The following is a 13,365-nucleotide window of genomic DNA, read 5'->3' as shown; positions in this document are numbered from 1 at the left end:
TGTTACGTCATAAGTGTTTTGAAATTTCAATGGTTCACCACCGGGGGTGTAACTTTGGCAGTTTGATACACACTCCGAACCACTGATTCAAAACAAAAGATTTGTAAAGCTTCGAAGCTTCATGAAGCAGTGTTTTGAAATCGCCCATCATTGTTAAAAGTTGTTATTTCTTTTCTTCTTTTTTTTTGGCACACAAAAATTATTCTCGTCACTTCACAACATTAAAGTCCCTGTAAAGTCAATTCTGAGAATTCTTTCTAAACACATTATAAATGTTACAAATGTATTGCTGAAACACATTATAAAGACTGTGAATTGTGTAATGCTTCACCAAGTCTCTGTTCAGGATTTTTTGGGCGGAGCTAAAACGGGGGTCCGATGATGCACTGGAGCCCCCGAACATGGTCCCGCCCCTATAACTGTCGATTACGCACCGAGCGTGGCGCCGCCCCTAAGGCCGTGTGTTCCTCCACTCTGATTGGACGGCTGGCTAAAAAGTAACAGTGATGAGCACAGCGTTTTACTCAAAGTTGAACAATCTTCAACTCGAGGCGACCAGTAAAAAAACGCCGAGCTCTCGGCGCTTGAGCATGAAAAAGACGCTCAGTGCCTTGTTGCGCTCCTGGCGTTTAAAAAATGCTGCGTTCCCACTGAAAACAATTTAAAAAGTACGCTAGCAGCTGGTTCAGGGTCAATCCAAAAGTTCAAATCAAAGATCTCTTTACACATGCATAAATATTATGTAAAATGTACCACATGGATGTGCTGGATATAATTAGAAAACTACCCTCTCATATTGACAGTTCTCTCACACAATACCTCCTTAATTAGATTTTCTTTTGGTGGTACACGAAAAGGAATATAACATGTCTACAATGAGACACATTCATCATGAATTTGTAAGACTATAAATTGTGTATGACCAAAAGAAAACCTTCAGTGTCTATAGATGTTATTGTTCATTCACTTATTTTCAGACAAAAAGACTCTTATTATGGACTACTACTACTGTGTTTGTTTTTAAGCTGAGATTTAAGTTAGAACATTGTGTGTCTGTTTTTTCAAAAAAATATTCTGCAAACATAGGTGAAGCAATCAATCATTGAATTTTGTTTTTAATGATACATAGTTTGACTATACATTTGTGCAGCCCAGTTTGTGACTGCAGTAAATATCGACTACTTTGTTTTTTTCCTGTTCATTATTATTTTGTAATGTGTAAATGTTGTCATGTTTCAATGTATATTTTTAAGTTTCAGTACATTATTTCTAGAACATGTTGTAAACTCAATGTGTCACATTCTTATTATCAGGTTTACTGTACAGTGCTAAAGTATAAGTGATCAATGTTTATTTCCCATAATGCTATTTGTAAGGTATTTGATACTTTTTATGGAACCTAATATTTGATGCTCTGAGCAAGCATTGTATTGCTGTCTTTCAATAATACAATCTACAATTCTTTTGGGAGGAATTTTAAACTGGAGAACAATCTTACACTTAAAACTCCATTCTGCACAGAGACCGAAATCTGTTTACCCTTTCTCACTTCTCTTACAGATTTAATGAAGATGTGAACTTGTGAAATGAACTTGTGAAACTTCTGCAGTGTAAGTGAGACCATGACTGACACAAAAAAAAAAAAAGAAAAAAAAAATCTTTTCACTCTTATTGGAAAAGAAATCTGTTCAAAAAAACATTCTTTTAATAGACATCGTTGTAAAACTACAATATATTTCACAGTTTGTCTGTGTTTTTCTGCACTAAGACTCTTATTTTGATGTTTATTTCATTCCATTGACCCTGGTTTCCACTTCTCTTTTATAATTTGGATCAGAAGAGGATCTTTGAGATGGAGTTGAGTGTAACACTCAGTAACCTCAGCCAAAACTGTTTAGCCTTTTCCACACCCCTCTTATATAGGCCTGTTATGAACATGTGAACTGACACAGCCCCAGGATATGGCATGTATTGTAATCCACAAAGCCCTGGTGGAGCAGGACACTGATCTTGACACAGTGCTTGCACCACTTCAGTGACAAATTGTTAGGTGCCTCATTACATGCCTTAAGTGGACAAAAACACACGTACTCACTCTCTGTTCCATTACGGGAGTCAATACAAGGCTCTGCAGTCAGGTTGTATAATCACAATTTCATGTAAACAGGCTTTGCAGTCATTTAAACACTGTTGCGAATTTGCAAATGACAACGGTTTTCTACCTTGACTTCCAACCTTACTTAATATCTGAAAAACCTGCCTGCTATATTCAAAGATTACTTACCTAAAGGCAAGTAGGGTATTCGTGACGGTTATTAGGGTGTTGCTATGTGGTTGCTAGGGTACTCAGGGTGGTTGCTAGGGTGTTGGTATGTGAAGCCAACATAATGATGATAACTAAGGGGGGCTATGACTGGAACAGGGGTCTCCATAATTAAAACATTGGTTATGGCTTTATACTCATACATGGTGACACATACATGGCTGTCCAAACTCCTATAGATTTCTACTCTAATAGATTTTTTTTTTCTTTCTTTTTTCAAAGAGAATTGTTTGTGGAGGCTCTGTTTGGTGTGATCTTGGTAAGGTTATTACCACTTATGTCATCTACTGTATCATACATCATTACAGCGTAATATTAATGACTTTTTAAAGACTATGACAAGGTATTAAACAGGTGTATAAAAACAGGGATTTCCCTATAGAAATACAGAAATAAATGACCGAAATAAAAACTGACTTAGCTATATATTGTAATGTCAAAAGAACACCATTACAATGATATTTTTGTCTTTCTAATGCATATAATTAAAAATAAAAATGTAAAAAATATATTGGTCATTGGCAAATTGTATAATAAATCAAATTAGCTAAAGCGAATAGTGTGGTTATTTGTTAGGGTTTTTTAATAAACTAAATTGGGATAATGCTTTTACGGGAAAGTGGCAAAAGCTTGAGCATTTTATTCATACTGACTCTTTTGTTTATATTATGTGCATAGTGCAGGCTGCAGACTGCAAAATGTTCCTTTAATTTCCAACAAATCTCTGCAAGGGAAGAAATTTCATGCAGATGGCCAGTTTAATTGTTGGAAACAAGATGTGAATCCATTTGCATAGCTAGGTCTATTTACACAGAGCAATGCAAACCCTCTCTCATCGAAAATATAAAACCAGATCTGCACCACAAAGCATGGTATGAATATCCTGGTGGTCATTTTGACAGTGACAATAGCTGTGACAGATGGACAATAGCTATTGTGTCATTGAAGGCTGAAAGACTCGTTGGACTTTAAAAATTTAAAGGGGTCATGACATGTTTTTTTTTTTTGTTTTTTTTAATGTTCCTTGAGAGTCACTTATAATGTTAATTAATTTTTTTGCACAAAAACAAATATATATGCAGAAAAACAATTATTCTCAACCCTCATTCTGGTCCTCTGTCTGAAATGGTCAATTTTTAGGGCGTGGCTTCTTTTTTAAGGCTTGTCAGTAAACGGACACTGTTATTGGCTAACGTCATTGCATAGGAAACAGTAACAATGTCCACTCTCTATAACATGTGAGTAAGTGTTTTGAAAACATTATCAATTTAAAACTGTCATTTACAGACAGCATTATGAAATCAAAAGTTCTTTGCAAACTCTCCATTATAGTGTGGCAAAACAAAATGCTCTAAACATTTTACATTAAAATTAAGTCTTATACTTTCTGTTTTATCTTTCTGTATTCTGTTCTATCTTATCTTCTCTGGTGTTCAAAGTATTATCCTAGTAGCTAAGTGTAGCTTTATGCATGCTGTACCTACATTAATTAATTAAATGACACAGACTTCCTTTCTAGCTACTGTAACAGCATAGGTAGCATGCCCTAACAGGCAAGCTTGCTAAATAATAAGTGTGCTGAGTTATATATTTCATATCCAATGTTACTCACTAAAAAAGTAACTAATTGCATTACTTAGTTACATTCATGGAAAGTAATGCTACATTACTTTTGCATTACTTTTTCTCACTTGGACTGGGCTTGATTGTATTTTAACAAAAAAGGTTCTATTTTGGCAAATGTAAAAGCCCTTTCACACCAAAAGTGAAATGAATTAACCTCAGACTGAAGGAAATGCAAATTCACTCCTGTACAGTAGAGGGCACAGCTCAAACAAACTTTTCAGCTGTGCTGCCACTCTGGATGGTAGAAGAATGAGATGCAGGAAAATAAAGTTCAACACAAAAAAATGAAACACAAATGTGATGGACACATGGGGACAACAACATGGGGACAGGTGGTGCAGTGACTTTTGAAGTTGTGGGGATTGCTGTTGTTTCTTTAAAATTTGTTAGATAAGAACAAAATGTGAAAGAGTGTATCTTACAGGAAAGAAAAGTCACATTTCTCTTCCCACCTTCTTGCTCTCTTTGGTGCTCAGTGTATTACCCTTTATTCAAGTCTTGCATTACAGTATATTCATTCATTAAACTCCACAGATCATACATCAATCACCATTTACAGAACACATTAATTCTGCAGTATTATTATCTGTCTTATGTAATATAATTGGTAACGCTCTCTACCAAGTAAATTTGCCAAATGAAAAGTGTGAAATTCAGAAGATCTTGGCATGTTTGGAAGATCTGAGGTCTTTTCTCTTTCATATGACTTCATATCTAGACACTGAGAAGTATTCTTCCTGGCCTTATTTAATGTTCACACCAATTAGTATGCATATTAAATGTAATGTGCATAACTCCACGCCATTATTATAATGATTAAGGATGGAAATTACATGTAAGATTATTATGCCATAATCAGAGAAGAAAAATATGGTGGGTATTTTATAATTGGTGACATTTTTAGGTTTTTTTAATGGTTCAAACTGCCTTATACTGCATTAAAATGTGTGAACAGTGAGAAGAGGTTTTGAAAAAGGTCACACCTATGGGATCTTTGTGTCCTTTTTCTTTGCTTTTCATAGAGTGTGCGATAGAATACCAAGCATGTCTGCAGCCTTGGTCCAAAGTCTCAGTGAGTGTGTGCACCTGCTCAGATATACAGAGGTACACCACTGAGAATTTTATCTGTAGAATTCTAATAGGTGTGACAAAAGAAGAAGCTGAGTTAAAAACGTTGGGTGTCCATTCTTATGTTGAACATGATTTTTTTATTATTAATCCTTTACATGAAGGAATTGTCATTTCAACTTAAATCAGAATTTTATCTGTTGAGTCTTACTTTTCAGTTACCTTTTCCTTAAAAAATGTATGAAATGTATTTCAAAGAAGGTAAAATCTTGATGGAAGAACATTTCTGCTATGCAATAATTAAGGGCTGGTTCACACAGAACCCGTTCTTGCTGTTATAAACATAAAACGCAGGTCAGTGGAACAATAACAAGGTTTAGAGATGCGTATTTTAAAAGTTAAACTTTTATCTTGAGTGCCGTGTTTTTAGAATGCTGTGTAATGCATGAGACATGAGCGTAATGGTTAAAGACAACCGTCTAGCATATGAATGGAAAAACTTGTTCTGTGTCAACGGCCCCTAAGGCTGTCAGTAGATTAAATATTTTGGTGTCATCACATTTAATATTACACACATATACGCATATATATGTAATAATAACAGAGTAATCCAACAACGTAACACTGTGCACAATCAATAGCTAACCATGAACAGAGGAAACCAAGGAAATTATACATATATATATATATATATACACAGTTCTCAGTGTAAATGAGTACACCCCCTTTGAAAAGTAACATTTTAAACAACTAAGTTTAGAGTAAGTTTTATATAACATCTGTTTAACTTCTAACATGAAAGTAAGGTTAATAATTTAACTTAGAGAACAACATTTTCTGTTTTATTCAAATTAGGGTGATGCAAAAATGAGTACACCCCACTAAAAGTCTCTGAGCAAAGCTAAATTTTAGACTACAAATATCTAATTTAACAAGAATTCAACCACGGGTGAATCTAATTATTCATTACACAGGTGTCCAGCAGACAGTTGACTATAAAAGGGTGTTAAAACCCCTTTCCATTTCATGCTGTCAGCAATGGCACCACATGGAAGAGAAATATCACAAGACCTGAGAAAGAAAATAATTTCTTTCACCAGAAAGTTGAAGGCTACAAGAAGATCAGCAAAGCTTTCCTTATCAGTCAGAATACTAGCAAAAGTGGTACAAAAATGTTAAAAAGATGGAACTGCAACCACCTCGCAGAGACGTCCAGGTCATCCACGGAAGTTAACACCTCGACAGGAGCGTCTTCTGGTGAAAATGGCTGAAGAAAACCAGCATGCAAGTTCACTGCAGTTATCTAAAGAAGTAGAAAGCCAAACTGGGGTGACTATTTCCTGTGACACAATACGGCATACACTGTAGAGGAATTACATGCATGGGTGCCGTCCACGAAAAAAGCCTTTCCTAAAGCCCAGGCACAAAAAAGCCCGCCTAGAGTATGCCAGGGCCCATGCTGACAAAGATGAAGACTACTGGGACTCTATACTCTGGAGTGATGAGACCACGATAAATGTTTTTGGAACTGATGGCTTCAAAACTGGATGGCGTCGCAAAGGTGAGGAATACAAAGAAAAATGCATGGTGCCTACAGTGAAACATGGTGGTATCAGTGTCCTTATGTGGAGCTGCATGAGTGCTGCTGGAGTCAGGGAGCTGCATTTCATTGATGGCATCATGAATTCACAGATGTACTGCTCTATACTGAAAGAGAAGATGCTACCATCAACCCGTGCCCTTGGACGTCATGCACTTTTCCAACATGACAGTGATCCTAAACACACATCTAAGGACACTGTTGGATTTCTGAAGAAGAACAGGGTGAAAGTGATTCAGTGGCTCCTGATCTGAACCCAATCGAACACCTATGGGGAATTCTGAAGAGACAAGTTGAGCATCACTCTCCATCCAGCATCCAGTCTCTAAAAGAGCTCATTCTTGAAGAATGGAAAAAGACAGATGTTGCAAAATGTCACCAACTTGTTCATTCCATGCCTAGAAGACTTGGTGCTGTCATTACAAATCATGGAGGCCAAACAAAGTGCTAGATATAGTAGTTTTTGTTGTGGGGTGTACTTATTTTTTTTTACTCATCACCCTAATTTGAGTACAACTGAAATTGTACTCAAATATTATATTAAATTAATTATTTAAATTAAATTATTAACCTTACTTTCATGTTATAAGTTAAACAGATGTTATATTAACCTTAGTCTTGTCAACATTTTGGAAATTGTTTTTGTGTTCATTGAGATATTGTTTAAAATTTTACTTTTCAAAGGGGGTGTACTCCTGAATGAACATTAGTCCATTCTTTGTTACAGAAATTACAGACACAGATTAGATATTCATAAACTGTACTAAATTCACATGTTTATTTGACAGCCCTAATGTCATGTCACTAAACAATTATTAATATCATTGTTTCAGGCATGATTTAATCACATCTTTAAAGTGACTTATTAAACAATTTACTTGTCAGCAAATGATTACACTCCATCTGGAGATCTGTCTATCCGATTCCACACTATTACATTGAGCCATTTAAAATAATGACTCATGAAGTCATTTTTGGTACTTCCTATGCCAAGTTTACAAATGGGGATAATGTATCAAACTTACTCAGTTGGGAGTTGTGAAATAGAACTGTGTATCCTGGGATTTCTTAGATGCATATTAATGTGTTTCCAGACCCATAAATGTATTATTCAGTTAAGATTATGGGTAGAGTAATGAAAATTCTCTGCCTAGTGTAAATCTAGATAAAACATTCCCTCGAGACGTTTCACTGCATAATGAATTAATAACAGTAACATTTGGTGAACTTGAGTTTCTTAATTACCTTGAAATATGCTAGACGTACAATCCCTTTTAGTTGGTTTTCTCTTAATTACTTTCACATGTATATTTTATTGTGTTTTTTTATGTCACTGCCATTGATGGAAATATTTCTATCACACTGTGCATTGCTGTCATTTCTAATTGAAGATTTAGCAGCTTATTCATTCCATATGTTATTTAGGGGAAGCCAGGGAGTGTTGTAACACGGGGTCAGTTGTAACACTGTCAGTTTGACAAGTCAGAAAAGATCTTTGGTGTTGTCATCAATATCAGACAATTCCATCAACTTTTTGAGCTCACAGGAGAAGTGGTGTGACTGTGAGGAACACTGTAGATTTTATGACAAAAAAAAAAAAAATATGATTTTCAGGAAAGAAAGTTTTTTTTTTTTTTTAATTGAGATTATTTTTTTGCATAGCAATCATAGAAATGGGGGGTGGGGCAACTTTACTGTAAATAAATTGAATTTTTAAATTGAATTTTAATTATTTATTCTCAAATTCTGTACATTCCATACTTTTGAATGTAAATTATTATCTATTATCTGAAATTATCTATTGCAATATTATCGTTGTTGTTGTTGTTGTTGTTTAGAGTTTAAAAATATAAAAGTCACATCAGATCATAACCAAACTGAACAAGCTCGGATCAAATATTTCTATTCATGTTTGTTCTGCTTTAATTTTAATATTTAGCACTTTGGTTACTTTTAAAAACTATGAAAACAATCATGTCTCATTTCCACAACTTGGGAATACACAGCCATATTATATATATATATATATATTATATTATATATATATATATATATATATATATTATATTATATATATATATATATATATATATATATATATATATATATATATATATATATATATATATATATATATATATATATATATATATATATATATATATATATATATTATATTATATTATATATATATATATATATATATATATATATATATATATATAAATGTGGCTACCATGTATCAAATTTTGAGAGATCTAGCACAAACAACCATTGAGTTAATGCTCGAATGAAAGGTGTTACTTCCATCACCGGTCTCCCTACCAAATACCTGAAATGAGTAGTGTTTTGCTACATGTGGCTGCACTAGTTTTCATGCATGACAGAGCAGGAAAAAGCTATAAAAAAAAAAATCTTCAATAAGCTTTTCATTTCTTTGAACTCATTATATTGGCTGTTCCTGTCAGTCCATATAGTCCTTGGGTTGAAATCAAAGAGATTTCAGAAAATGTCATCAAATGGAATGTCTAAGAAGCAAAGGAAGATCATAATGCTCAAGAGACAATAATGACGGAGAGGTTCAGTGTTTTTTTAAAGGGCTTTGCGGTTTCTCAAACATTGCATCACTCATCAGTCTAAATCATCATCACAGAGTTGCATGAGGTGATTACGTAAGGGAGGTTCTGGGTTCTGGGAGAAGACAAAAGTCATCTCACATCCAACACCACTCAACACACATCTCTGTCTTTTTCTTTTCAGTGAGAAAAATTGAGCCTTTCCTTGCCCTGCAAACATTGTGATTTACATAGTGGAGCAGCGACTCTGAATGTTTGTCTGCAGATAAGTGATTTGCATAAATACATTTGATTGGATAAGACACTATTGAAAATGTGTGCCTAAATGGTGCTGTTTCATGCTTGGAAAACTAGTGTATGCATGGACAGAAAAAGCTTAAACATGCCTAGTCTGATTCAGATTGAATGTGTTCTGCAAATATAGATCATAGTCATAAAAATCCGTAGGGGAGATGGATAAAAATGATTGACGGCAGGATTTGGCCTGCAGGCTGCTATAGTGGAGTAAGTCTAAGATGTTATTGCCATATTCCTTACCTGTAAATTAGCAGTAGGATTGTCCTGTAATCAATGCAAGCTAAAGCCACACTTTATTCAATGCATTGATGAATGCAGAATTCACGAAAAAAAAAAAACCTTTAAAATAAAATGAGCCTCTCACATTTTCTCTTTTTCACTGCTTTTTTGAAGTTAGAAATCTTGTTTTATAGCGCAGTGGCACAAGCCTCATCTTCATTAAACATATACAACTATGTTATCACAAATTTACAGGAAAGAGGCAAGGTTAGGAATGCGGTACATTAGCCTGACTTCCCCAATTTTGCTCAAGATTAGTTTTGCACTTCCATTCATCTTGTGGATAATATAAATTATAAATGAGCAACCTTCAGCCCTCACTAAGTCAGATTAACTATATTTCAATGTAGCACGTTTCACCTTCAGCTCTGTCCATGACCTGCGGCACAATGCAGATCATTTGTATGTAAATATTGATCTAAGCATCACAATTCTGTGTTGTTGATTAAAGTTATTGAGTGATTTTAGCTTCAGATAATTTGTAGTTGCTGTCTGAACTCACTGGAGCTTTATTAAACACCTATTTGTAATTTTCTGTGATAAGAAAGATTAATGATACTTTCCCATATAGGAGCATTTTTCTGAACAGTCAGTTCATTTTCTGAAGAGTTATCTGTTTGTACTATTATTATTATTCATGTTTTCTGACTTTTGCTGAATGATCCTTGGATTGAGATTACAAATGAATGTTGTTTAATTTAATTTGCATTAAAAATAACAAATAACACAGCCCTGCATCTAAAATGACAAATATTGCCTATGAAGCTGAGTTAAAAAATATCAATAAAAACTTTCCATCACATACAGGATTTTTTTTTTTCACAAAATAAGAAATATATATATATATATATTTCTTATTTTGTGAAAAAAAAAAAAAAAATCCTGTAAAAAAAAATAACAAAAGCAGTCAAGGGTCAAAAATTTTAAAGGGATAGTTCACCCAAAATTTGAAAATTATCCTATGATTTACTCACACTCAAGCTGTCCAAGGTGTATATGTCTATCTTATTTCAGATGAACACAATCAGAGTTATATTAAAAAATATCCTTGCTCTTCCAAGCTTTATAATGGTAGCAAATGGCGCTCCTGATTTTGAAGTCCAAAAAAAGTGCATCCATCCATCATAAAAGTGTCTGCCTGCTTGAAGCTTTATATTTTAATTTATAAAGATTTAAATATGGATATTTGTCCTACAAAAACCCATTGCTTCACTTCAGAAGGCCTTTATTAACCCCCTGTGGATTTCTTTTATGATGGATGGATGCACTTTTTTGGACTTCAAAATCAGGAGCGCCATAGCATAAAGCTTTGAGGAGCCAAGATTTTTTTTTTTTTTTTTTTAATATTTCTCTGATTGTGTTCTTCTGAAAGAAGATAGTTATAAGCTTCTATATGGCTTGAGGGTGAGCAGGTCTAAATCATGGGATAATTTTCATTTTTGGGTGAACTATCTCTTTAATAACAAGTATTCAAATGTATCATTAAAATGGAAATGAAGCAGTCAGTGAAGTTAACATTATTTAGTAAAAGTATTTCCACTCTAAGAAAAATTTATGTAACAAACAAAATACATGTATCCATTTAAAAGTAAAATACATATATGCATTTATAGCATTTGTAGCAAGGGCGCCGCCATCTTGCAGTAACCTGTGACAAAAGCCTCAATTTTGTAGAAATTATGTATTGTTTTATTTGTGTTTGTGTGTATGTGTGTAGCCCTTGGCAATGCAAATTCTTATGTTACTGATATTAAAAAATAATAATTATAATTTCGATTCTGGTCTTTAATTTTTCTGCTTAGTTGCTGTAATCATAATATCTGTCACCAAGTAGTTGACCAGTAGAGAGCTCCATTGCTATTTGCAAGGCAATTCCGACCCTGATAAAATACGCGAATAAAAATAATACAGAACTCCAGTAGTGAGGATAAATTGGTTAAAAAAGGTTATTGCAAGGAATGGAAAATAATAAAAAAAGACTATGGAAAGGAAAATGACGGGATTAGGGATAATGTTTGTAGATTATCCAACCAATGGGGTCCTGATTGGTAGGTGGAGTCACGGTAAGAAACATTTATTTTGTATTATCTCTGTATGTTGTGGAATGCAAAGGTGCTCGTAAAGGTTGTAGTTCATTTTAACCATGATAGTCATTTTGGCAATATATTAAGAATAACTATGGAAATCTTGAGGCAGTAGACTTGTTATTTACAGTGCCCTCCACAATTATTGGCACCCTTAGTAAATATGAGCAAAGGCGGCTGTGAAAATAAATTTGCATTGTTTATCCTTTTGATCTTTCATTCAAAAAATTCACAAAATTCTAACCTTTCATTGAAGGAAAACAGTTGAAAGTGAGGGGAAACTCACATTATGAAATACATGTTTTTCTCCAATACATGTTGGCCACAATTATTGGCACCCCTAGAAATTCTTATGAGTAAAATATCTCTGAAGTATATTCCCATTGATATTTACGTATTTTAGCACACCAGGGTGATCATGAACAAGAAATTGTTCAAAACAGCCATGACTTCCTGTTCCACAGGAATATAAACATAAGGAAACACAAATGCCAAATTCCCGTAATCATTCATCACAATGAGTAAAACCAAAGAATATAGTTCTGATGTGCAGCAAAAGATTGTTGGGCTTCACAAAATAGAAAGTGGCTGTAAGAAAATACCTAAAACATTGAAAATCCCCATTTCCACTATCAGGGCAATACTCAAGAAGTTCCAATCAACTAAACATGTTACAAATCTGCCTGAAGGTGTCTAAATCGTCCTAATGTGAAGTGAGGAGGAAAGTTTGAGTGGACAAAGACTCTCCAAGGATCACAGCTGGAGAATTGCAGAGATTAGTTGAGTCTTAAGTCTCAGAAAGCCTAAAAAAATAATCAAACAGCACCTACATCCCCACAAGATATTCGGGAGGGTTTCAAGAAAAATCCTCTGCTCTCATCCAGAAACAATCTCCAGCAAATTCAGTTGTCAGACAAGACTGGAACTTCAAACGGGACCGGCTTCTGTGGTCAGATGAAACTAAAAAAAGAGCTTTTTGGTGCACACACGGATAAAAAGTACCCCATGCCCACGGTTAAATATACTGCTGGATCTTTAATGTTGTGGGCCTATTTTTCTGCTGGAGATCCTGGACATCTATCAAATTGGATTCTATCAAATACCAACAGATAAAAAATCAAAACCTGACCGCTTCTGCTAGAAATCCAATAATGGGCCATGGTTGGATCTTCCATCAGGACAATGATCCAAAACAAACATCAAAACCAACACAAAAATGTGTCACTGAGCACAAAATGAAGCTTCTGCCATGGCCAGAAGCTTCCCCTGACCTGAACCCTAAAGAAAATGAGTGGAGTGAACTGAAGAGAAGAAGCACCAGCATGGAGCTGGAATCTGAAGGATCTGGAGAGATTCTGCATGAAGGAATGGTCTCTGATCTCTTGTCAGGTGTTCTTCAAACTCATCAGGCATTATAGGTGAAGACTCAGAGCTGTTTTCTTGGCAAAAGGAGGTTGCAAAAATTTTTGAATAAAAGGGTGCCAATAATTGTGACCAATGTGTTTTGGATAA

Source organism: Chanodichthys erythropterus, chromosome 18 (assembly GCF_024489055.1).
Source record: "Chanodichthys erythropterus isolate Z2021 chromosome 18, ASM2448905v1, whole genome shotgun sequence".
Classification (NCBI taxonomy): domain Eukaryota; kingdom Metazoa; phylum Chordata; class Actinopteri; order Cypriniformes; family Xenocyprididae; genus Chanodichthys; species Chanodichthys erythropterus.
The sequence above is the reverse complement of the archived record's forward strand: the minus strand, read 5'-3'. Positions refer to the sequence as shown.